This window comes from Dreissena polymorpha, chromosome 8, assembly GCF_020536995.1.
Source record: "Dreissena polymorpha isolate Duluth1 chromosome 8, UMN_Dpol_1.0, whole genome shotgun sequence".
NCBI lineage: Eukaryota > Metazoa > Mollusca > Bivalvia > Myida > Dreissenidae > Dreissena > Dreissena polymorpha.
In genome coordinates, this window is record NC_068362.1 from 12,871,385 (window position 1) to 12,895,964 (window position 24,580).

Below are 24,580 nucleotides of genomic sequence, written 5' to 3' on the forward strand. Positions count from 1 at the left end.
GGGGAATTGCACAACGGCAAGGGTTTGAGTGACCACAAACCTGATTATGGCAGTATTTCACACCTTAAGCATCATTAATATGCTTATTTGCTTGTGTACATGATAATAATTTAGTATTATTACCTGTTTTGCCATCAATAACCCTTATGCAGTGGCCCTCGGCTTAGTCGCAGACATTCCTCTACCTGAAAAAGTCAAAATACCCAATTGAAATAGATATAAAATGAAAAAAACACATGCATTTATGTATTTTAAGTGTATTTATAAGAATAATATGTAGTGATAAAGCTTGTTATATTCATGATTGTACTAAATATGAAGGCTGGCTCAGCTAAGCATCTGCTGCACTGTCCAATCTGTAAAAATGTCCGCCATTCCATATCGGTGAAATGGGGCTCTGTTTGAATGTTAATGCTTTACGCACAAGCTATTGTTGCGTTACTGGATCACGGAGACCCAGGCGTTGAATTCTGACATCATGTAGTACATTAATGCTACACGGTCAACCAATATGCCTTTGAACTTAAGTTGGAAAGCAATTTAGCCCTTATTCGGCTATATAAGGGTGGAGGGTCAACTTGAAAAACAACTATTTTGGGTCAAATCATCTGAATTCATGCATTTAATGCACTTATAATCTTCTCTTTTGCTAAGAAATGACCAAAAATCAGCTTTACCAGTCATATTTTGCACTTGCAGATGATATTTCATTTTTACCTAAAGTTAGTTTAAAGGAGAAATATTTTCTGATTAAATGTGTTTTTCTTGCATATTATTATCTTCCTATTCATATTGCACCAATATATTAAGTTTGGCTGGATTATCTGTCCATTTGGCCATTTTATATCATATTTTCACACGCTGGTGTTTTCCGTCCGAAGAAGGCGATTTTAGGCCTGTTGGAGCTTAAATGTCCCTTTAAGATTTAAAGCTGTTGTGTTCAATATCTGCAACAAAATACCAAAACAAACCAAATGGATAGGCACCTGGGGCTTATGCGGGGTGGGAAAAGAATGAATTTGTTAGATATTTTCACTCTAAGCAATTTTGATAATGTCTTTTTAGTGTTTTTTTTTTTTAAATAACCCCAAAAATGTCAATTTCAAAGCAAAAAAAAATCCAATTTCATCCAAAACAATAAACAAATTAGTAAAAATGAAAGATCAAAGATACTTTGAAGTGTAGAAATCAATAAGCTTCCAATAACTTTTTGTTGCGCAACAATAAAAGTGTGAAATCTTGAAAGCGCCTTGTCGCTCGGAGCCCCTTTATTTACCAGCAGCCAATGATATATTTTAACACATAATGTCATGGGTGCCTTTAAACTGCAGCAGATGGCCAATATGCACTGCCAGCTCTCATTTAGAGGTTCAAGAGAATACAAAATTTTATATTTTGGGCAAGAAATAAGTACTTTTGACTATTTTTATGGTGGCAATCAGGTGAAAATGGAGGTTCATAACCGAGCGAAAGAAAAAATGCTCATGTTGGGGGTTTAGACCGGAAGGAAAGGTTAAAATGAACAAGATACATATATTTAGGCAAGCATTATAAGCTTAGCAATGAGGTTCCATGTACTAGCAGGGCCAGAAAGGAGCTCAGATCAATGTAGGCTTCCTGAAAGGGGTTTCTAGTACTTCTTCTGGACACACAGCTTCACGCAGAATTCTCAACACAACAAATATCATCGATCCATGTCACCTTTGTATGCAAAGACACGCGAATAAGGTCAATACTTCCCTTACATCACTGAATGAGAGAATCATGTACCAAATAAAAAACAAAACTGGTTGCTGAAAGTGCCAAATTTTGGCAAAAAGATCCCACTTAGGTAAATGATGAAGGGGACACTTGCTGCAACAATCCTATGTTTAAGTCCGACGCGACATCCTTTCAAGCCAGAACATTAACAGTAAGCGCTATTGTGAGAAAACAATACCAAACACAAGCTAATTGTAGGGTTACAAGTAGCAAATTAACTCAGCTGTACTGCATACATGCTCAGGAACAAGGATAAACCTGTTAAGTGCCAACTTCCGCTGCCAGCAAAGCACGAGCTTTACGTGTCGGGATGCGGAACTATAGATTCAAACTGAACGGGGAATTGCACAACGGCAAGGGTTTGAGTGACCACAAACCTGATTATGGCAGTATTTCACACCTTAAGCATCATTAATATGCTTATTTGCTTGTGTACATGATAATAATTTAGTATTATTACCTGTTTTGCCATCAATAACCCTTATGCAGTGGCCCTCGGCTTAGTCGCAGACATTCCTCTACCTGAAAAAGTCAAAATACCCAATTGAAATAGATATAAAATGAAAAAAACACATGCATTTATGTATTTTAAGTGTATTTATAAGAATAATATGTAGTGATAAAGCTTGTTATATTCATGATTGTACTAAATATGAAGGCTGGCTCAGCTAAGCATCTGCTGCACTGTCCAATCTGTAAAAATGTCCGCCATTCCATATCGGTGAAATGGGGCTCTGTTTGAATGTTAATGCTTTACGCACAAGCTATTGTTGCGTTACTGGATCACGGAGACCCAGGCGTTGAATTCTGACATCATGTAGTACATTAATGCTACACGGTCAACCAATATGCCTTTGAACTTAAGTTGGAAAGCAATTTAGCCCTTATTCGGCTATATAAGGGTGGAGGGTCAACTTGAAAAACAACTATTTTGGGTCAAATCATCTGAATTCATGCATTTAATGCACTTATAATCTTCTCTTTTGCTAAGAAATGACCAAAAATCAGCTTTACCAGTCATATTTTGCACTTGCAGATGATATTTCATTTTTACCTAAAGTTAGTTTAAAGGAGAAATATTTTCTGATTAAAATGTGTTTTTCTTGCATATTATTATCTTCCTATTCATATTGCACCAATATATTAAGTTTGGCTGGATTATCTGTCCATTTGGCCATTTTATATCATATTTTCACACGCTGGTGTTTTCCGTCCGAAGAAGGCGATTTTAGGCCTGTTGGAGCTTAAATGTCCCTTTAAGATTTAAAGCTGTTGTGTTCAATATCTGCAACAAAATACCAAAACAAACCAAATGGATAGGCACCTGGGGCTTATGCGGGGTGGGAAAAGAATGAATTTGTTAGATATTTTCACTCTAAGCAATTTTGATAATGTCTTTTTAGTGTTTTTTTTTTTTAAATAACCCCAAAAATGTCAATTTCAAAGCAAAAAAAAATCCAATTTCATCCAAAACAATAAACAAATTAGTAAAAATGAAAGATCAAAGATACTTTGAAGTGTAGAAATCAATAAGCTTCCAATAACTTTTTGTTGCGCAACAATAAAAGTGTGAAATCTTGAAAGCGCCTTGTCGCTCGGAGCCCCTTTATTTACCAGCAGCCAATGATATATTTTAACACATAATGTCATGGGTGCCTTTAAACTGCAGCAGATGGCCAATATGCACTGCCAGCTCTCATTTAGAGGTTCAAGAGAATACAAAATTTTATATTTTGGGCAAGAAATAAGTACTTTTGACTATTTTTATGGTGGCAATCAGGTGAAAATGGAGGTTCATAACCGAGCGAAAGAAAAAATGCTCATGTTGGGGGTTTAGACCGGAAGGAAAGGTTAAAATGAACAAGATACATATATTTAGGCAAGCATTATAAGCTTAGCAATGAGGTTCCATGTACTAGCAGGGCCAGAAAGGAGCTCAGATCAATGTAGGCTTCCTGAAAGGGGTTTCTAGTACTTCTTCTGGACACACAGCTTCACGCAGAATTCTCAACACAACAAATATCATCGATCCATGTCACCTTTGTATGCAAAGACACGCGAATAAGGTCAATACTTCCCTTACATCACTGAATGAGAGAATCATGTACCAAATAAAAAACAAAACTGGTTGCTGAAAGTGCCAAATTTTGGCAAAAAGATCCCACTTAGGTAAATGATGAAGGGGACACTTGCTGCAACAATCCTATGTTTAAGTCCGACGCGACATCCTTTCAAGCCAGAACATTAACAGTAAGCGCTATTGTGAGAAAACAATACCAAACACAAGCTAATTGTAGGGTTACAAGTAGCAAATTAACTCAGCTGTACTGCATACATGCTCAGGAACAAGGATAAACCTGTTAAGTGCCAACTTCCGCTGCCAGCAAAGCACGAGCTTTACGTGTCGGGATGCGGAACTATAGATTCAAACTGAACGGGGAATTGCACAACGGCAAGGGTTTGAGTGACCACAAACCTGATTATGGCAGTATTTCACACCTTAAGCATCATTAATATGCTTATTTGCTTGTGTACATGATAATAATTTAGTATTATTACCTGTTTTGCCATCAATAACCCTTATGCAGTGGCCCTCGGCTTAGTCGCAGACATTCCTCTACCTGAAAAAGTCAAAATACCCAATTGAAATAGATATAAAATGAAAAAAACACATGCATTTATGTATTTTAAGTGTATTTATAAGAATAATATGTAGTGATAAAGCTTGTTATATTCATGATTGTACTAAATATGAAGGCTGGCTCAGCTAAGCATCTGCTGCACTGTCCAATCTGTAAAAATGTCCGCCATTCCATATCGGTGAAATGGGGCTCTGTTTGAATGTTAATGCTTTACGCACAAGCTATTGTTGCGTTACTGGATCACGGAGACCCAGGCGTTGAATTCTGACATCATGTAGTACATTAATGCTACACGGTCAACCAATATGCCTTTGAACTTAAGTTGGAAAGCAATTTAGCCCTTATTCGGCTATATAAGGGTGGAGGGTCAACTTGAAAAACAACTATTTTGGGTCAAATCATCTGAATTCATGCATTTAATGCACTTATAATCTTCTCTTTTGCTAAGAAATGACCAAAAATCAGCTTTACCAGTCATATTTTGCACTTGCAGATGATATTTCATTTTTACCTAAAGTTAGTTTAAAGGAGAAATATTTTCTGATTAAAATGTGTTTTTCTTGCATATTATTATCTTCCTATTCATATTGCACCAATATATTAAGTTTGGCTGGATTATCTGTCCATTTGGCCATTTTATATCATATTTTCACACGCTGGTGTTTTCCGTCCGAAGAAGGCGATTTTAGGCCTGTTGGAGCTTAAATGTCCCTTTAAGATTTAAAGCTGTTGTGTTCAATATCTGCAACAAAATACCAAAACAAACCAAATGGATAGGCACCTGGGGCTTATGCGGGGTGGGAAAAGAATGAATTTGTTAGATATTTTCACTCTAAGCAATTTTGATAATGTCTTTTTAGTGTTTTTTTTTTTTAAATAACCCCAAAAATGTCAATTTCAAAGCAAAAAAAAATCCAATTTCATCCAAAACAATAAACAAATTAGTAAAAATGAAAGATCAAAGATACTTTGAAGTGTAGAAATCAATAAGCTTCCAATAACTTTTTGTTGCGCAACAATAAAAGTGTGAAATCTTGAAAGCGCCTTGTCGCTCGGAGCCCCTTTATTTACCAGCAGCCAATGATATATTTTAACACATAATGTCATGGGTGCCTTTAAACTGCAGCAGATGGCCAATATGCACTGCCAGCTCTCATTTAGAGGTTCAAGAGAATACAAAATTTTATATTTTGGGCAAGAAATAAGTACTTTTGACTATTTTTATGGTGGCAATCAGGTGAAAATGGAGGTTCATAACCGAGCGAAAGAAAAAATGCTCATGTTGGGGGTTTAGACCGGAAGGAAAGGTTAAAATGAACAAGATACATATATTTAGGCAAGCATTATAAGCTTAGCAATGAGGTTCCATGTACTAGCAGGGCCAGAAAGGAGCTCAGATCAATGTAGGCTTCCTGAAAGGGGTTTCTAGTACTTCTTCTGGACACACAGCTTCACGCAGAATTCTCAACACAACAAATATCATCGATCCATGTCACCTTTGTATGCAAAGACACGCGAATAAGGTCAATACTTCCCTTACATCACTGAATGAGAGAATCATGTACCAAATAAAAAACAAAACTGGTTGCTGAAAGTGCCAAATTTTGGCAAAAAGATCCCACTTAGGTAAATGATGAAGGGGACACTTGCTGCAACAATCCTATGTTTAAGTCCGACGCGACATCCTTTCAAGCCAGAACATTAACAGTAAGCGCTATTGTGAGAAAACAATACCAAACACAAGCTAATTGTAGGGTTACAAGTAGCAAATTAACTCAGCTGTACTGCATACATGCTCAGGAACAAGGATAAACCTGTTAAGTGCCAACTTCCGCTGCCAGCAAAGCACGAGCTTTACGTGTCGGGATGCGGAACTATAGATTCAAACTGAACGGGGAATTGCACAACGGCAAGGGTTTGAGTGACCACAAACCTGATTATGGCAGTATTTCACACCTTAAGCATCATTAATATGCTTATTTGCTTGTGTACATGATAATAATTTAGTATTATTACCTGTTTTGCCATCAATAACCCTTATGCAGTGGCCCTCGGCTTAGTCGCAGACATTCCTCTACCTGAAAAAGTCAAAATACCCAATTGAAATAGATATAAAATGAAAAAAAACACATGCATTTATGTATTTTAAGTGTATTTATAAGAATAATATGTAGTGATAAAGCTTGTTATATTCATGATTGTACTAAATATGAAGGCTGGCTCAGCTAAGCATCTGCTGCACTGTCCAATCTGTAAAAATGTCCGCCATTCCATATCGGTGAAATGGGGCTCTGTTTGAATGTTAATGCTTTACGCACAAGCTATTGTTGCGTTACTGGATCACGGAGACCCAGGCGTTGAATTCTGACATCATGTAGTACATTAATGCTACACGGTCAACCAATATGCCTTTGAACTTAAGTTGGAAAGCAATTTAGCCCTTATTCGGCTATATAAGGGTGGAGGGTCAACTTGAAAAACAACTATTTTGGGTCAAATCATCTGAATTCATGCATTTAATGCACTTATAATCTTCTCTTTTGCTAAGAAATGACCAAAAATCAGCTTTACCAGTCATATTTTGCACTTGCAGATGATATTTCATTTTTACCTAAAGTTAGTTTAGGTTACAATATACCAAAAGATTTCCTTAACAAATTCAATGTAAAATCAACAACTTCAATGAAAAATAAAGTCAAACTTTTGCGCGTAGACACCCCCATACCCATACCTTTTCTTAAAGAGCATGCCAAGCCGAATGGATTTAAACAATAAAAAAGATAGGTCATGCAGTATGTAAGAAAGAACTCGACGCGAATCAACGGTCACTGTTTTAAGGCCACCTTTTTACCGGCTGATCTCCAGTTGATGAGGGTTTCCCGCCATCTGTCAAAATCTCATGTAGTCTCCAACCTATAAGCAAAACACTGAATTTGTAGTATACAACAATGTTTTCCCTACCACATGCACACAGAAATATTCAAAAATAAAGTCATGGCAAGTGCACATACAGAGAATTGTGTCTTCAAATAAATGACGTTCCATTTTTTAGAGGGTATAGCATTGAACACCAAAATGATTTAGTATATTGTAACCTAAAGGAGAAATATTTTCTGATTAAAATGTGTTTTTCTTGCATATTATTATCTTCCTATTCATATTGCACCAATATATTAAGTTTGGCTGGATTATCTGTCCATTTGGCCATTTTATATCATATTTTCACACGCTGGTGTTTTCCGTCCGAAGAAGGCGATTTTAGGCCTGTTGGAGCTTAAATGTCCCTTTAAGATTTAAAGCTGTTGTGTTCAATATCTGCAACAAAATACCAAAACAAACCAAATGGATAGGCACCTGGGGCTTATGCGGGGTGGGAAAAGAATGAATTTGTTAGATATTTTCACTCTAAGCAATTTTGATAATGTCTTTTTAGTGTTTTTTTTTTTTAAATAACCCCAAAAATGTCAATTTCAAAGCAAAAAAAAATCCAATTTCATCCAAAACAATAAACAAATTAGTAAAAATGAAAGATCAAAGATACTTTGAAGTGTAGAAATCAATAAGCTTCCAATAACTTTTTGTTGCGCAACAATAAAAGTGTGAAATCTTGAAAGCGCCTTGTCGCTCGGAGCCCCTTTATTTACCAGCAGCCAATGATATATTTTAACACATAATGTCATGGGTGCCTTTAAACTGCAGCAGATGGCCAATATGCACTGCCAGCTCTCATTTAGAGGTTCAAGAGAATACAAAATTTTATATTTTGGGCAAGAAATAAGTACTTTTGACTATTTTTATGGTGGCAATCAGGTGAAAATGGAGGTTCATAACCGAGCGAAAGAAAAAATGCTCATGTTGGGGGTTTAGACCGGAAGGAAAGGTTAAAATGAACAAGATACATATATTTAGGCAAGCATTATAAGCTTAGCAATGAGGTTCCATGTACTAGCAGGGCCAGAAAGGAGCTCAGATCAATGTAGGCTTCCTGAAAGGGGTTTCTAGTACTTCTTCTGGACACACAGCTTCACGCAGAATTCTCAACACAACAAATATCATCGATCCATGTCACCTTTGTATGCAAAGACACGCGAATAAGGTCAATACTTCCCTTACATCACTGAATGAGAGAATCATGTACCAAATAAAAAACAAAACTGGTTGCTGAAAGTGCCAAATTTTGGCAAAAAGATCCCACTTAGGTAAATGATGAAGGGGACACTTGCTGCAACAATCCTATGTTTAAGTCCGACGCGACATCCTTTCAAGCCAGAACATTAACAGTAAGCGCTATTGTGAGAAAACAATACCAAACACAAGCTAATTGTAGGGTTACAAGTAGCAAATTAACTCAGCTGTACTGCATACATGCTCAGGAACAAGGATAAACCTGTTAAGTGCCAACTTCCGCTGCCAGCAAAGCACGAGCTTTACGTGTCGGGATGCGGAACTATAGATTCAAACTGAACGGGGAATTGCACAACGGCAAGGGTTTGAGTGACCACAAACCTGATTATGGCAGTATTTCACACCTTAAGCATCATTAATATGCTTATTTGCTTGTGTACATGATAATAATTTAGTATTATTACCTGTTTTGCCATCAATAACCCTTATGCAGTGGCCCTCGGCTTAGTCGCAGACATTCCTCTACCTGAAAAAGTCAAAATACCCAATTGAAATAGATATAAAATGAAAAAAAACACATGCATTTATGTATTTTAAGTGTATTTATAAGAATAATATGTAGTGATAAAGCTTGTTATATTCATGATTGTACTAAATATGAAGGCTGGCTCAGCTAAGCATCTGCTGCACTGTCCAATCTGTAAAAATGTCCGCCATTCCATATCGGTGAAATGGGGCTCTGTTTGAATGTTAATGCTTTACGCACAAGCTATTGTTGCGTTACTGGATCACGGAGACCCAGGCGTTGAATTCTGACATCATGTAGTACATTAATGCTACACGGTCAACCAATATGCCTTTGAACTTAAGTTGGAAAGCAATTTAGCCCTTATTCGGCTATATAAGGGTGGAGGGTCAACTTGAAAAACAACTATTTTGGGTCAAATCATCTGAATTCATGCATTTAATGCACTTATAATCTTCTCTTTTGCTAAGAAATGACCAAAAATCAGCTTTACCAGTCATATTTTGCACTTGCAGATGATATTTCATTTTTACCTAAAGTTAGTTTATAAAGGAGAAATATTTTCTGATTAAAATGTGTTTTTCTTGCATATTATTATCTTCCTATTCATATTGCACCAATATATTAAGTTTGGCTGGATTATCTGTCCATTTGGCCATTTTATATCATATTTTCACACGCTGGTGTTTTCCGTCCGAAGAAGGCGATTTTAGGCCTGTTGGAGCTTAAATGTCCCTTTAAGATTTAAAGCTGTTGTGTTCAATATCTGCAACAAAATACCAAAACAAACCAAATGGATAGGCACCTGGGGCTTATGCGGGGTGGGAAAAGAATGAATTTGTTAGATATTTTCACTCTAAGCAATTTTGATAATGTCTTTTTAGTGTTTTTTTTTTTTAAATAACCCCAAAAATGTCAATTTCAAAGCAAAAAAAAATCCAATTTCATCCAAAACAATAAACAAATTAGTAAAAATGAAAGATCAAAGATACTTTGAAGTGTAGAAATCAATAAGCTTCCAATAACTTTTTGTTGCGCAACAATAAAAGTGTGAAATCTTGAAAGCGCCTTGTCGCTCGGAGCCCCTTTATTTACCAGCAGCCAATGATATATTTTAACACATAATGTCATGGGTGCCTTTAAACTGCAGCAGATGGCCAATATGCACTGCCAGCTCTCATTTAGAGGTTCAAGAGAATACAAAATTTTATATTTTGGGCAAGAAATAAGTACTTTTTGACTATTTTTATGGTGGCAATCAGGTGAAAATGGAGGTTCATAACCGAGCGAAAGAAAAAATGCTCATGTTGGGGGTTTAGACCGGAAGGAAAGGTTAAAATGAACAAGATACATATATTTAGGCAAGCATTATAAGCTTAGCAATGAGGTTCCATGTACTAGCAGGGCCAGAAAGGAGCTCAGATCAATGTAGGCTTCCTGAAAGGGGTTTCTAGTACTTCTTCTGGACACACAGCTTCACGCAGAATTCTCAACACAACAAATATCATCGATCCATGTCACCTTTGTATGCAAAGACACGCGAATAAGGTCAATACTTCCCTTACATCACTGAATGAGAGAATCATGTACCAAATAAAAAACAAAACTGGTTGCTGAAAGTGCCAAATTTTGGCAAAAAGATCCCACTTAGGTAAATGATGAAGGGGACACTTGCTGCAACAATCCTATGTTTAAGTCCGACGCGACATCCTTTCAAGCCAGAACATTAACAGTAAGCGCTATTGTGAGAAAACAATACCAAACACAAGCTAATTGTAGGGTTACAAGTAGCAAATTAACTCAGCTGTACTGCATACATGCTCAGGAACAAGGATAAACCTGTTAAGTGCCAACTTCCGCTGCCAGCAAAGCACGAGCTTTACGTGTCGGGATGCGGAACTATAGATTCAAACTGAACGGGGAATTGCACAACGGCAAGGGTTTGAGTGACCACAAACCTGATTATGGCAGTATTTCACACCTTAAGCATCATTAATATGCTTATTTGCTTGTGTACATGATAATAATTTAGTATTATTACCTGTTTTGCCATCAATAACCCTTATGCAGTGGCCCTCGGCTTAGTCGCAGACATTCCTCTACCTGAAAAAGTCAAAATACCCAATTGAAATAGATATAAAATGAAAAAAACACATGCATTTATGTATTTTAAGTGTATTTATAAGAATAATATGTAGTGATAAAGCTTGTTATATTCATTATTGTACTAAATATGAAGGCTGGCTCAGCTAAGCATCTGCTGCACTGTCCAATCTGTAAAAATGTCCGCCATTCCATATCGGTGAAATGGGGCTCTGTTTGAATGTTAATGCTTTACGCACAAGCTATTGTTGCGTTACTGGATCACGGAGACCCAGGCGTTGAATTCTGACATCATGTAGTACATTAATGCTACACGGTCAACCAATATGCCTTTGAACTTAAGTTGGAAAGCAATTTAGCCCTTATTCGGCTATATAAGGGTGGAGGGTCAACTTGAAAAACAACTATTTTGGGTCAAATCATCTGAATTCATGCATTTAATGCACTTATAATCTTCTCTTTTGCTAAGAAATGACCAACAAGGGACAAAATTGTCACAAAACCAGGTTTTCATTGTGAAAAAAAAATCTGATAAAGGGAGAAAACTCAAACTGAACTTTTGAAATGACCAAAAAAAATTAACCCCCTTTGTAAGTTTTTTTTTTTTTTTAAATCTATTTTTAGTTGTGGCGACCTTGACATTGGAGATATTGACGTGATTCTTTCGTGGGACACACCGTCCCATGATGGTGAACAAATGTGCCAAATGATTTTAAAATCTCACAATGAATGACATAGTTATGGCCAGGACAAGCTCATTTATGGCCATTTTTGACCTTTGAACTCAAAGTGTGACCTTGACCTTGGAGATATCGACGTAATTATTTCGCGCGACACACCGTCCAATGATGGTGAACAAATGTGCCAAATGATTTTAAAATCTGACGATGAACGACATAGTTATGGCTCGGACAAGCTCATTTATGGCCATTTTTGACCTTTGAACTCAAAGTGTGACCTTGACCTTGGAGATATCGACGTAATTATTTCGCCCGACACACCGTCCAATGATGGTGAACAAATGTGCCAAATGATTTTTAAATCTGACAATGAACGACATAGTTATGGCCCGGACAAGCTTATTCCGCCAGCCCGCAGCCAGCCAGCCAGCCAGCCAGCCCGCCAGCCAGCCCGCCCGCATTCGCCAATCTAATAACCAGTTTTTTCCTTCGGAAAACCTGGTTAAAAACCTGGTTAAAAATCAGCTTTACCAGTCATATTTTGCACTTGCAGATGATATTTCATTTTTACCTAAAGTTAGTTTAGGTTACAATATACCAAAAGATTTCCTTAACAAATTCAATGTAAAATCAACAACTTCAATGAAAAATAAAGTCAAACTTTTGCGCGTAGACACCCCCATACCCATACCTTTTCTTAAAGAGCATGCCAAGCCGAATGGATTTTAACAATAAAAAAGATAGGTCATGCAGTATGTAAGAAAGAACTCGACGCGAATCAACGGTCACTGTTTTAAGGCCACCTTTTTACCGGCTGATCTCCAGTTGATGAGGGTTTCCCGCCATCTGTCAAAATCTCATGTAGTCTCCAACCTATAAGCAAAACACTGAATTTGTAGTATACAACAATGTTTTCCCTACCACATGCACACAGAAATATTCAAAAATAAAGTCATGGCAAGTGCACATACAGAGAATTGTGTCTTCAAATAAATGACGTTCCATTTTTTAGAGGGTATAGCATTGAACACCAAAATGATTTAGTATATTGTAACCTAAAGGAGAAATATTTTCTGATTAAAATGTGTTTTTCTTGCATATTATTATCTTCCTATTCATATTGCACCAATATATTAAGTTTGGCTGGATTATCTGTCCATTTGGCCATTTTATATCATATTTTCACACGCTGGTGTTTTCCGTCCGAAAAAGGCGATTTTAGGCCTGTTGGAGCTTAAATGTCCCTTTAAGATTTAAAGCTGTTGTGTTCAATATCTGCAACAAAATACCAAACAAACCAAATGGATAGGCACCTGGGGCTTATGCGGGTGGGAAAAAAATGAATTTGTTAGATATTTTCACTCTAAGCAATTTTGATAATGTCTTTTTAGTGTTTTTTTTTTTTAATAACCCCAAAAATGTCAATTTCAAAGCAAAAAAAAATCCAATTTCATCCAAAACAATAAACAAATTAGTAAAAATGAAAGATCAAAGATACTTTGAAGTGTAGAAATCAATAAGCTTCCAATAACTTTTTGTTGCGCAACAATAAAAGTGTGAAATCTTGAAAGCGCCTTGTCGCTCGGAGCCCCTTTATTTACCAGCAGCCAATGATATATTTTAACACATAATGTCATGGGTGCCTTTAAACTGCAGCAGATGGCCAATATGCACTGCCAGCTCTCATTTAGAGGTTCAAGAGAATACAAAATTTTATATTTTGGGCAAGAAATAAGTACTTTTGACTATTTTTATGGTGGCAATCAGGTGAAAATGGAGGTTCATAACCGAGCGAAAGAAAAAATGCTCATGTTGGGGGTTTAGACCGGAAGGAAAGGTTAAAATGAACAAGATACATATATTTAGGCAAGCATTATAAGCTTAGCAATGAGGTTCCATGTACTAGCAGGGCCAGAAAGGAGCTCAGATCAATGTAGGCTTCCTGAAAGGGGTTTCTAGTACTTCTTCTGGACACACAGCTTCACGCAGAATTCTCAACACAACAAATATCATCGATCCATGTCACCATTTGTATGCAAAGACACGCGAATAAGGTCAATACTTCCCTTACATCACTGAATGAGAGAATCATGTACCATAATAAAAACAAAAATGGTTGCTGAAAGTGCCAAATTTTGGCAAAAAGATCCCACTTAGGTAAATGATGAAGGGGACACTTGCTGCAACAATCCTATGTTTAAGTCCGACGCGACATCCTTTCAAGCCAGAACATTAACAGTAAGCGCTATTGTGAGAAAACAATACCAAACACAAGCTAATTGTAGGGTTACAAGTAGCAAATTTAACTCAGCTGTACTGCATACATGCTCAGGAACAAGGATAAACCTGTTAAGTGCCAACTTCCGCTGCCAGCAAAGCACGAGCTTTACGTGTCGGGATGCGGAACTATAGATTCAAACTGAACGGGGAATTGCACAATGGTAAGGGTTTGAGTGACCACAAACCTGATTATGGCAGTATTTCACACCTTAAGCATCATTAATATGCTTATTTGCTTGTGTACATGATAATAATTTAGTATTATTACCTGTTTTGCCATCAATAACCCTTATGCAGTGGCCCTCTGCTTAGTCGCAGACATTCCTCTACCTGAACAAGTCAAAATACCCAATTGAAATAGATATAAAATGAAAAAAACACATGCATTTATGTATTTTAAGTGTATTTATAAGAATAATATGTAGTGATAAAGCTTGTTATATTCATGATTGTACTAAATATGAAGGCTGGCTCAGCTAAGCATCTGCTGCACTGTCCAATCTGTAAAAATGTCCGCCATTCCATATCGGTGAAATGGGGCTCTGTTTGAATGTTAATGCTTTACGCACAAGCTATTGTTGCGTTACTGGATCACGGAGACCCAGGCGTTGAATTCTGACATCATGTAGAACATTAATGCTACACGGTCAACCAATATGCCTTTGAACTTAAGTTGGAAAGCAATTTAGCCCTTATTTGGCTATATAAGGGTGGAGGGTCAACTTGAAAAACAACTATTTTGGGTCAAATCATCTGAATTCATGCATTTAATGCACTTATAATCTTCTCTTTTGCTAAGAAATGACCAAAAATCAGCTTTACCAGTCATATTTTGCACTTGCAGATGATATTTCATTTTTACCTAAAGTTAGTTTAAAGGAGAAATATTTTCTGATTAAAATGTGTTTTTCTTGCATATTATTATCTTCCTATTCATATTGCACCAATATATTAAGTTTGGCTGGATTATCTGTCCATTTGGCCATTTTATATCATATTTTCACACGCTGGTGTTTTCCGTCCGAAGAAGGCGATTTTAGGCCTGTTGGAGCTTAAATGTCCCTTTAAGATTTAAAGCTGTTGTGTTCAATATCTGCAACAAAATACCAAAACAAACCAAATGGATAGCAGTGTTCGCCAAAACTTGAAAAATCTGTCAGTCATTTGGACTGACAGACTTGAAATTTTGTCAGTCCGAATCAGTTTCTGTCAGTCCCACTGTCCGATTAAACTATAACAGCAAAACACAACAAAAGAGAGTACGTTTTAGGTGTTAATTGGTTTTGATCAAATTAAAATACAATAAAAACGTGTCCAAAGTCGATATAATGAAACAATTATTATATTTATAAAAAACCACATATTAACCAAAGGCATGTCAAACTGTTTTTAGCCTCCACAGCTCTACAAATCCGTGTTCTTGAAAAGTTAGGGTGACATCCAATCAAGTTTGACTTAATTGCACACACCCATTCACACTACTTTGGATGACTTCAATTTGTGTTTATTAGCTAATTTCCAAAGTTCTAAAACAACACCTATTGTTAAAATATTTTCTCTTAGCTGAGGTGGTTGATTTCCAGGTTCAATTAAATTAATGTCTTTCACACCTATTACTTGATAGAAAGGCCCATGATAATTACCACCATCCATTCTTGTTGTCTGAACACAAAACATAATGCTACAATCTATCAACAACAAATTAACAAATGTCCGAATTTTAAATTATCCGAAATATAGTACATTGGGTGGAAAAACTTCGTTTGATTTCAGAAATTGTTGGTATGTCAATTAAAATATATCCTTCCCAGAACTATATAATAATGAAACTATTTAACAGAAATGCTCAAAAATGCCTGTTGAAACAAGTTTTCATGCGTTTTTTGTTGTGGAGAAATTAAATGGAACAAACAAAATGGCGGACGCACCCGGTTGCTTTTTAAACAAAGACCGTTGATTTTGAACTTGCATGTGATTGTCAATTATAATCCAACTTTAAACATCAAAACATCAAAATGAAGGTAACAAAAAAGGATTTTGAAAGAAGTTGAACAAAACGCATTTACCTTCTATTAATCCAATAACACATTATACACTTTGAGTGATCTTTTTGAAACCATTTTTCATCCGATTGTATCGGTCAGTCGGACCGATTATCTTAAATCACTTGTCGGTCCTGAGAAAAATTTGCCCGTCAGGACCGGCGGACCGACGGTTTTGGCGAACCCTGGATAGGCACCTGGGGCTTATGCGGGGTGGGAAAAGAATGAATTTGTTAGATATTTTCACTCTAAGCAATTTTGATAATGTCTTTTTAGTGTTTTTTTTTTTTAAATAACCCCAAAAATGTCAATTTCAAAGCAAAAAAAAATCCAATTTCATCCAAAACAATAAACAAATTAGTAAAAATGAAAGATCAAAGATACTTTGAAGTGTAGAAATCAATAAGCTTCCAATAACTTTTTGTTGCGCAACAATAAAAGTGTGAAATCTTGAAAGCGCCTTGTCGCTCGGAGCCCCTTTATTTACCAGCAGCCAATGATATATTTTAACACATAATGTCATGGGTGCCTTTAAACTGCAGCAGATGGCCAATATGCACTGCCAGCTCTCATTTAGAGGTTCAAGAGAATACAAAATTTTATATTTTGGGCAAGAAATAAGTACTTTTGACTATTTTTATGGTGGCAATCAGGTGAAAATGGAGGTTCATAACCGAGCGAAAGAAAAAATGCTCATGTTGGGGGTTTAGACCGGAAGGAAAGGTTTAAATGAACAAGATACATATATTTAGGCAAGCATTATAAGCTTAGCAATGAGGTTCCATGTACTAGCAGGGCCAGAAAGGAGCTCAGATCAATGTAGGCTTCCTGAAAGGGGTTTCTAGTACTTCTTCTGGACACACAGCTTCACGCAGAATTCTCAACACAACAAATATCATCGATCCATGTCACCTTTGTATGCAAAGACACGCGAATAAGGTCAATACTTCCCTTACATCACTGAATGAGAGAATCATGTACCAAATAAAAAACAAAACTGGTTGCTGAAAGTGCCAAATTTTGGCAAAAAGATCCCACTTAGGTAAATGATGAAGGGGACACTTGCTGCAACAATCCTATGTTTAAGTCCGACGCGACATCCTTTCAAGCCAGAACATTAACAGTAAGCGCTATTGTGAGAAAACAATACCAAACACAAGCTAATTGTAGGGTTACAAGTAGCAAATTAACTCAGCTGTACTGCATACATGCTCAGGAACAAGGATAAACCTGTTAAGTGCCAACTTCCGCTGCCAGCAAAGCACGAGCTTTACGTGTCGGGATGCGGAACTATAGATTCAAACTGAACGGGGAATTGCACAACGGCAAGGGTTTGAGTGACCACAAACCTGATTATGGCAGTATTTCACACCTTAAGCATCATTAATATGCTTATTTGCTTGTGTACATGATAATAATTTAGTATTATTACCTGTTTTGCCATCAATAACCCTTATGCAGTGGCCCTCGGCTTAGTCGCAGACATTCCTCTACCTGAAAAAGTCAAAATACCCAATTGAAATAGATATAAAATGAAAAAAACACATGCATTTATGTATTTTAAGTGTATTTATAAGAATAATATGTAGTGATAAAGCTTGTTATATTCATGATTGTACTAAATATGAAGGCTGGCTCAGCTAAGCATCTGCTGCACTGTCCAATCTGTAAAAATGTCCGCCATTCCATATCGGTGAAATGGGGCTCTGTTTGAATGTTAATGCTTTACGCACAAGCTATTGTTGCGTTACTGGATCACGGAGACCCAGGCGTTGAATTCTGACATCATGTAGTACATTAATGCTACACGGTCAACCAATATGCCTTTGAACTTAAGTTGGAAAGCAATTTAGCCCTTATTTGGCTATATAAGGGTGGAGGGTCAACTTGAAAAACAACTATTTTGGGTCAAATCATCTGAATTCATGCATTTAATGCACTTATAATCTTCTCTTTTGCTAAGAAATGACCAAAAATCAGCTTTACCAGTCATATTTTGCACTTGCAGATGATATTTCATTTTTACCTAAAGTTAGTTTAAAGGAGAAATATTTTCTGATTAAAATGTGTTTTTCTTGCATATTATTATCTTCCTATTCATATTGCACCAATATATTAAGTTTGGCTGAATTATCTGTCCATTTGGCCATTTTATATCATATTTTCACACGCTGGTGTTTTCCGTCCGAAGAAGGTGATTTTAGGCCTGTTGGAGCTTAAATGTCCTTTTAAGATTTAAAGCTGTTGTGTTCAATATCTGCAACAAAATACCAAAACAAACCAAATGGATAGGCACCTGGGGCTTATGCGGGGTGGGAAAAGAATGAATTTGTTAGATATTTTCACTCTAAGCAATTTTGATAATGTCTTTTTAGTGTTTTTTTTTTTAAATAACCCCAAAAATGTCAATTTCAAAGCAAAAAAAAATCCAATTTCATCCAAAACAATAAACAAATTAGTAAAAATGAAAGATCAAAGATACTTTGAAGTGTAGAAATCAATAAGCTTCCAATAACTTTTTGTTGCGCAACAATAAAAGTGTGAAATCTTGAAAGCGCCTTGTCGCTCGGAGCCCCTTTATTTACCAGCAGCCAATGATATATTTTAACACATAATGTCATGGGTGCCTTTAAACTGCAGCAGATGGCCAATATGCACTGCCAGCTCTCATTTAGAGGTTCAAGAGAATACAAAATTTTATATTTTGGGCAAGAAATAAGTACTTTTGACTATTTTTATGGTGGCAATCAGGTGAAAATGGAGGTTCATAACCAAGCGAAAGAAAAAATGCTCATGTTGGGGGTTTAGACCGGAAGGAAAGGTTAAAATGAACAAGATACATATATTTAGGCAAGCATTATAAGCTTAGCAATGAGGTTCCATGCACTAGCAGGGCCAGAAAGGAGCTCAGATCAATGTAGGCTTCCTGAAAGGGGTTTCTAGTACTTCTTCTGGACACACAGCTTCACGCAGAATTCTCAACACAACAAATATCATCGATCCATGTCACCTTTGTATGCAAAGACACGCGAATAAGGTCAATACTTCCCTTACATCACTGAATGAGAGAATCATGTACCAAATAAAAAACAAAACTGGTTGCTGAAAGTGCCAAATTTTGGCAAAAAGATCCCACTTAGGTAAATGATGAAGGGGACACTTGCTGCAACAATCCTATGTTTAAGTCCGACGCGACATCCTTTCAACCCAGAACATTAACATTAAGCGCTATTGTGAGAAAACAATACCAAACACAAGCTAATTGTAGGGTTACAAGTAGCAAATTAACTCAGCTGTACTGCATACATGCTCAGGAACAAGGATAAACCTGTTAAGTGCCAACTTCCGCTGCCAGCAAAGCACGAGCTTTACGTGTCGGGATGCGGAACTATAGATTTAAACTGAACGGGGAATTGCACAACGGCAAGGGTTTGAGTGACCACAAACCTGATTATGGCAGTATTTCACACCTTAAGCATCATTAATATGCTTATTTGCTTGTGTACATGATAATAATTTAGTATTATTACCTGTTTTGCCATCAATAACCCTTATGCAGTGGTCCTCGGCTTAGTCGCAGACATTCCTCTACCTGAAAAAGTCAAAATACCCAATTGAAATAGATATAAAATGAAAAAAACACATGCATTTATGTATTTTAAGTGTATTTATAAGAATAATATGTAGTGATAAAGCTTGTTATATTCATGATTGTACTAAATATGAAGGCTGGCTCAGCTAAGCATCTGCTGCACTGTCCAATCTGTAAAAATGTCCGCCATTCCATATCGGTGAAATGGGGCTCTGTTTGAATGTTAATGCTTTACGCACAAGCTATTGTTGCGTTACTGGATCACGGAGACCCAGGCGTTGAATTCTGACATCATGTAGTACATTAATGCTACACAGTCAACCAATATGCCTTTGAACTTAAGTTGGAAAGCAATTTAGCCCTTATTCGGCTATATAAGGGTGGAGGGTCAACTTGAAAAACAACTATTTTGGGTCAAATCATCTGAATTCATGCATTTAATGCACTTATAATCTTCTCTTTTGCTAAGAAATGACCAAAAATCAGCTTTACCAGTCATATTTTGCACTTGCAGATGATATTTCATTTTTACCTAAAGTTAGTTTAGGTTACAATATACCAAAAGATTTCCTTAACAAATTCAATGTAAAATCAACAACTTCAATGAAAAATAAAGTCAAACTTTTGCGCGTAGACACCCCCATACCCATACCTTTTCTTAAAGAGCATGCAAAGCCGAATGGATTTAAACAATAAAAAAGATAGGTCATGCAGTATGTAAGAAAGAACTCGACGCGAATCAACGGTCACTGTTTTAAGGCCACCTTTTTACCGGCTGATCTCCAGTTGATGAGGGTTTCCCGCCATCTGTCAAAATCTCATGTAGTCTCCAACCTATAAGCAAAACACTGAATTTGTAGTATACAACAATGTTTTCCCTACCACATGCACACAGAAATATTCAAAAATAAAGTCATGGCAAGTGCACATACAGAGAATTGTGTCTTCAAATAAATGACGTTCCATTTTTTAGAGGGTATAGCATTGAACACCAAAATGATTTAGTATATTGTAACCTAAAGGAGAAATATTTTCTGATTAAAATGTGTTTTTCTTGCATATTATTATCTTCCTATTCATATTGCACCAATATATTAAGTTTGGCTGGATTATCTGTCCATTTGGCCATTTTATATCATATTTTCACACGCTGGTGTTTTCCGTCCGAAGAAGGCGATTTTAGGCCTGTTGGAGCTTAAATGTCCCTTTAAGATTTAAAGCTGTTGTGTTCAATATCTGCAACAAAATACCAAAACAAACCAAATGGATAGGCAACTGGGGCTTATGCGGGGTGGGAAAAGAATGAATTTGTTAGATATTTTCACTCTAAGCAATTTTGATAATGTCTTTTTAGTGTTTTTTTTTTTTAAATAACCCCAAAAATGTCAATTTCAAAGCAAAAAAAAATCCAATTTCATCCAAAACAATAAACAAATTAGTAAAAATGAAAGATCAAAGATACTTTGAAGTGTAGAAATCAATAAGCTTCCAATAACTTTTTGTTGCGCAACAATAAAAGTGTGAAATCTTGAAAGCGCCTTGTCGCTCGGAGCCCCTTTATTTACCAGCAGCCAATGATATATTTTAACACATAATGTCATGGGTGCCTTTAAACTGCAGCAGATGGCCAATATGCACTGCCAGCTCTCATTTAGAGGTTCAAAAGAATACAAAATTTTATATTTTGGGCAAGAAATAAGTACTTTTGACTATTTTTATGGTGGCAATCAGGTGAAAATGGAGGTTCATAACCGAGTGAAAGAAAAAATACTCATGTTGGGGTTTTAGACCGGAAGGAAAGGTTAAAATGAACAAGATACATATATTTAGGCAAGCATTATAAGCTTAGCAATGAGGTTCCATGTACTAGCAGGGCCAGAAAGGAGCTCAGATCAATGTAGGCTTCCTGAAAGGGGTTTCTAGTACTTCTTCTGGACACATAGCTTCACGCAGAATTCTCAACACAACAAATATCATCGATCCATGTCACCTTTGTATGCAAAGACACGCGAATAAGGTCAATACTTCCCTTACATCACTGAATGAGAGAATCATGTACCAAATAAAAAACAAAACTGGTTGCTGAAAGTGCCAAATTTTGGCAAAAAGATCCCACTTAGGTAAATGATGAAGGGAACACCAAAATGATTTAGTATATTGTAACCTTAAGAGCAAAGGTTAAAATACACTAAAGTGTTAAATCGATGAAAAAAGGTTACATTATACTATAAAAACAAACACTCAGGAATCCGAGTTAAAATAAATTAATTATGATAACCTACAAGTAAACATCTTATTATTCATAAACTTGGTCCAATTTGCTACTATAAATAACAAACTTTAACCGATATTTCATCCTGCATGTTTTATGGTTTTCACACACCCTATTAGGTGTAATTTATTGTTGTTTCCTGTAAGTGACGTGACTATGTTATTATGTTATATAAACTGTATTTGCTCATTCTATTCACATGTTGTGAATATGTGCATATTGAAAATAAACTAATAAATAAAGTCACAAAATAAACATATGCATGCATTTACAAACGAACCTTATGTTAACAATTTCATATTGTATTTTACAAAAGTGAAGCTTTAGTTTGTATTGTTTAATTATTTATGTTATATCAACATGTGAGGTGACATTTAACACTTATTTATTGTACAAGTAAAATGTTATAAACTGTTTTATTTTAAAGTTCCTCTCAAAAGAAGACTAAGAGCATTAAATGATATCCATATTGAGTACAAAAACGCTTATTAAATTTTGATTTGGCGAACAGTTACCTGTACATATTTTCGTGTAAACATACTGATGAACGATGTACATAAATGTATAAAAAATGATTTCGTTGTCATAAAGATTGAAGTTCAACATGGAACCATATAGCTATCAATATGTTTATCTTACTCGTTGAAGATTGTCATATTTTGAAGCGAACGTATATAAAGTTTAGTCCATGCATCTGGTTTTATAACAAAACACAAAACATGAATTATACAACAAGTACATGGTACACATATTTATTTTTTAGAAATTGCGAATGTAGCAAGTTGTTATTTACAAAGTATTTGAAGTCATGTTGAATTCAAATTAAGTAGTGAATATGCAAAAAATGATACAGACGACAATAAGCATGATATTGATAATTATTATAATGGTTAAAGTGATGATGATTTATTAAATATTATTGTCGATTGATGATGATGAGAAAGAGGAATAGGAGAAGTTGAGATGGATCTTGATTATGAAAATGTGATGAACATGCTGCTGCTGCTGATGATGATGACGATGATTATGAAAATAATGATGAAGATATTTCTGCTAATGATGCTTGTGATGCTGCTGCTGATGCTGCTGCTGATGATGTTGATGATAACGACGACATCAACGACAACAACAACAATAACGATGATGATGATGATGATGATTCTCTACCTGATCGATATTATTGAAATACTGTTGATATTGGCGGAATACAAAATAAAACAATTAAACAAGCACACCCTTCCTACTCAAATCTATCTGGATGAAATAGTTTTCATCTGAATCTGACTAAGACTTATAAACTGAGACAACCTTACCTGATAAAGTAACGTTGCGATCATATTGTTTCTTTAGTCCACGTTATCTTTATTTAGCCTATTGTGACCTGTATTTCCGTTGAACCTTTACATCACATACATGTCTAATGTCGAATGAATGCAATAACTATCAGTAAATACAAGACTGTTATATTTAAAATATGTATGCAATGATCATTTAATCAACATTTTAAATAATATTTATGATCATTATTTAGCATGGTTTTCAATCATTAACTAATCATTAATTTTGTTATTCAATACAATTACTGAAAATTAGTTCAACCCAGCTTTTTGTAAACATATTTTTTATACGGACATTAATATTCTATAAAAAATACGAAGATAATGTTAACACTTTACAACAACCGCGGTGACAGGATGAGTATTTAAAAATAAGATCATAAAAAGAGGTTTGAGGGAGGTTCGGACCCGCCATAAATTTACCCACTATCACCAATTAAATGTTAGAAATAACATACGGTGTCAATATGTATCTCTTCTAGTGTGCAAGTTGCAAGGCAAATATGTTCTATCATTTGTCAGAGACACGAACGTACGTGAAAAATCGCATTCAATTAAGAACTATATTACCGCTCAGGTGCACTGATAGCAATTGTCCGGGATTTCCCAGTTTATTATCAGGTTGCACGTATAAACTGCAACTACGACGCTAGGCAATCAATAAATGCATATACAACCTAGACTAGAATGACACAGGTATGCAGTTTACAGCTATTTATTTTCGCTAGATTATACTTCAAACGTTAGGCGTACATTGAGTATCTGTCGTTGGTCGAACCAGCACTTGACGTGTTAATAGAAGACCTTGAGAAAGCTGCCTTTATGAGTAGTGAAGCCGGGAATTCTAGGTTGATACCATATCCGATATGCCACCGCAATTGTTTTCAAATAATCAATGAGCATAATACGTTATTCTGTTATGTTTATAATGTTTACTTATTCACTACGAAAGTATATATAGCTTTCTGTTAAATTACTGTCCCGTGCATACACTCGTGGTTTCTGCATGGGTATCTCACAAACTGTCACTAAATTTACATTGCATTTGTAGTTCACATCGCCAACATGTATTGACAAATAAAAATCCATAGTACTTTTCTTAATATTAGGCTTTCAATTGTATGTGCAACCACTCCTGCCTTTGCATATATATGATTTTACTATTACAGTCCACATATATGAGTGGTTCCAATTAAACACCATATCATCTCAGACTCTAT

At 35.9% G+C, this 24,580-nt stretch overlaps 2 protein-coding genes and 1 long non-coding RNA gene across 7 annotated transcripts in view; 1 reads left to right on the forward strand and 2 right to left on the reverse strand.

The window, feature by feature from the left end:
• Positions 1-24,580, forward strand: part of LOC127841945 (uncharacterized) — a 472,965-nt gene that overhangs the window by 298,631 nt on the left and 149,754 nt on the right. The window lies entirely within an intron of this gene.
• Positions 1-24,580, reverse strand: part of LOC127841954 (uncharacterized) — a 265,443-nt gene that overhangs the window by 216,884 nt on the left and 23,979 nt on the right. The window lies entirely within an intron of this gene.
• Positions 6,540-23,432, reverse strand: LOC127841959 (uncharacterized). Its single transcript, XR_008031442.1, has 7 exons — positions 23,337-23,432; positions 20,524-20,585; positions 19,690-19,751; positions 17,592-17,653; positions 12,649-12,710; positions 8,993-9,054; positions 6,540-7,316 (listed from the first exon to the last, which is right to left on the reverse strand). It is a non-coding gene; the product is annotated as an uncharacterized LOC127841959 (long non-coding RNA).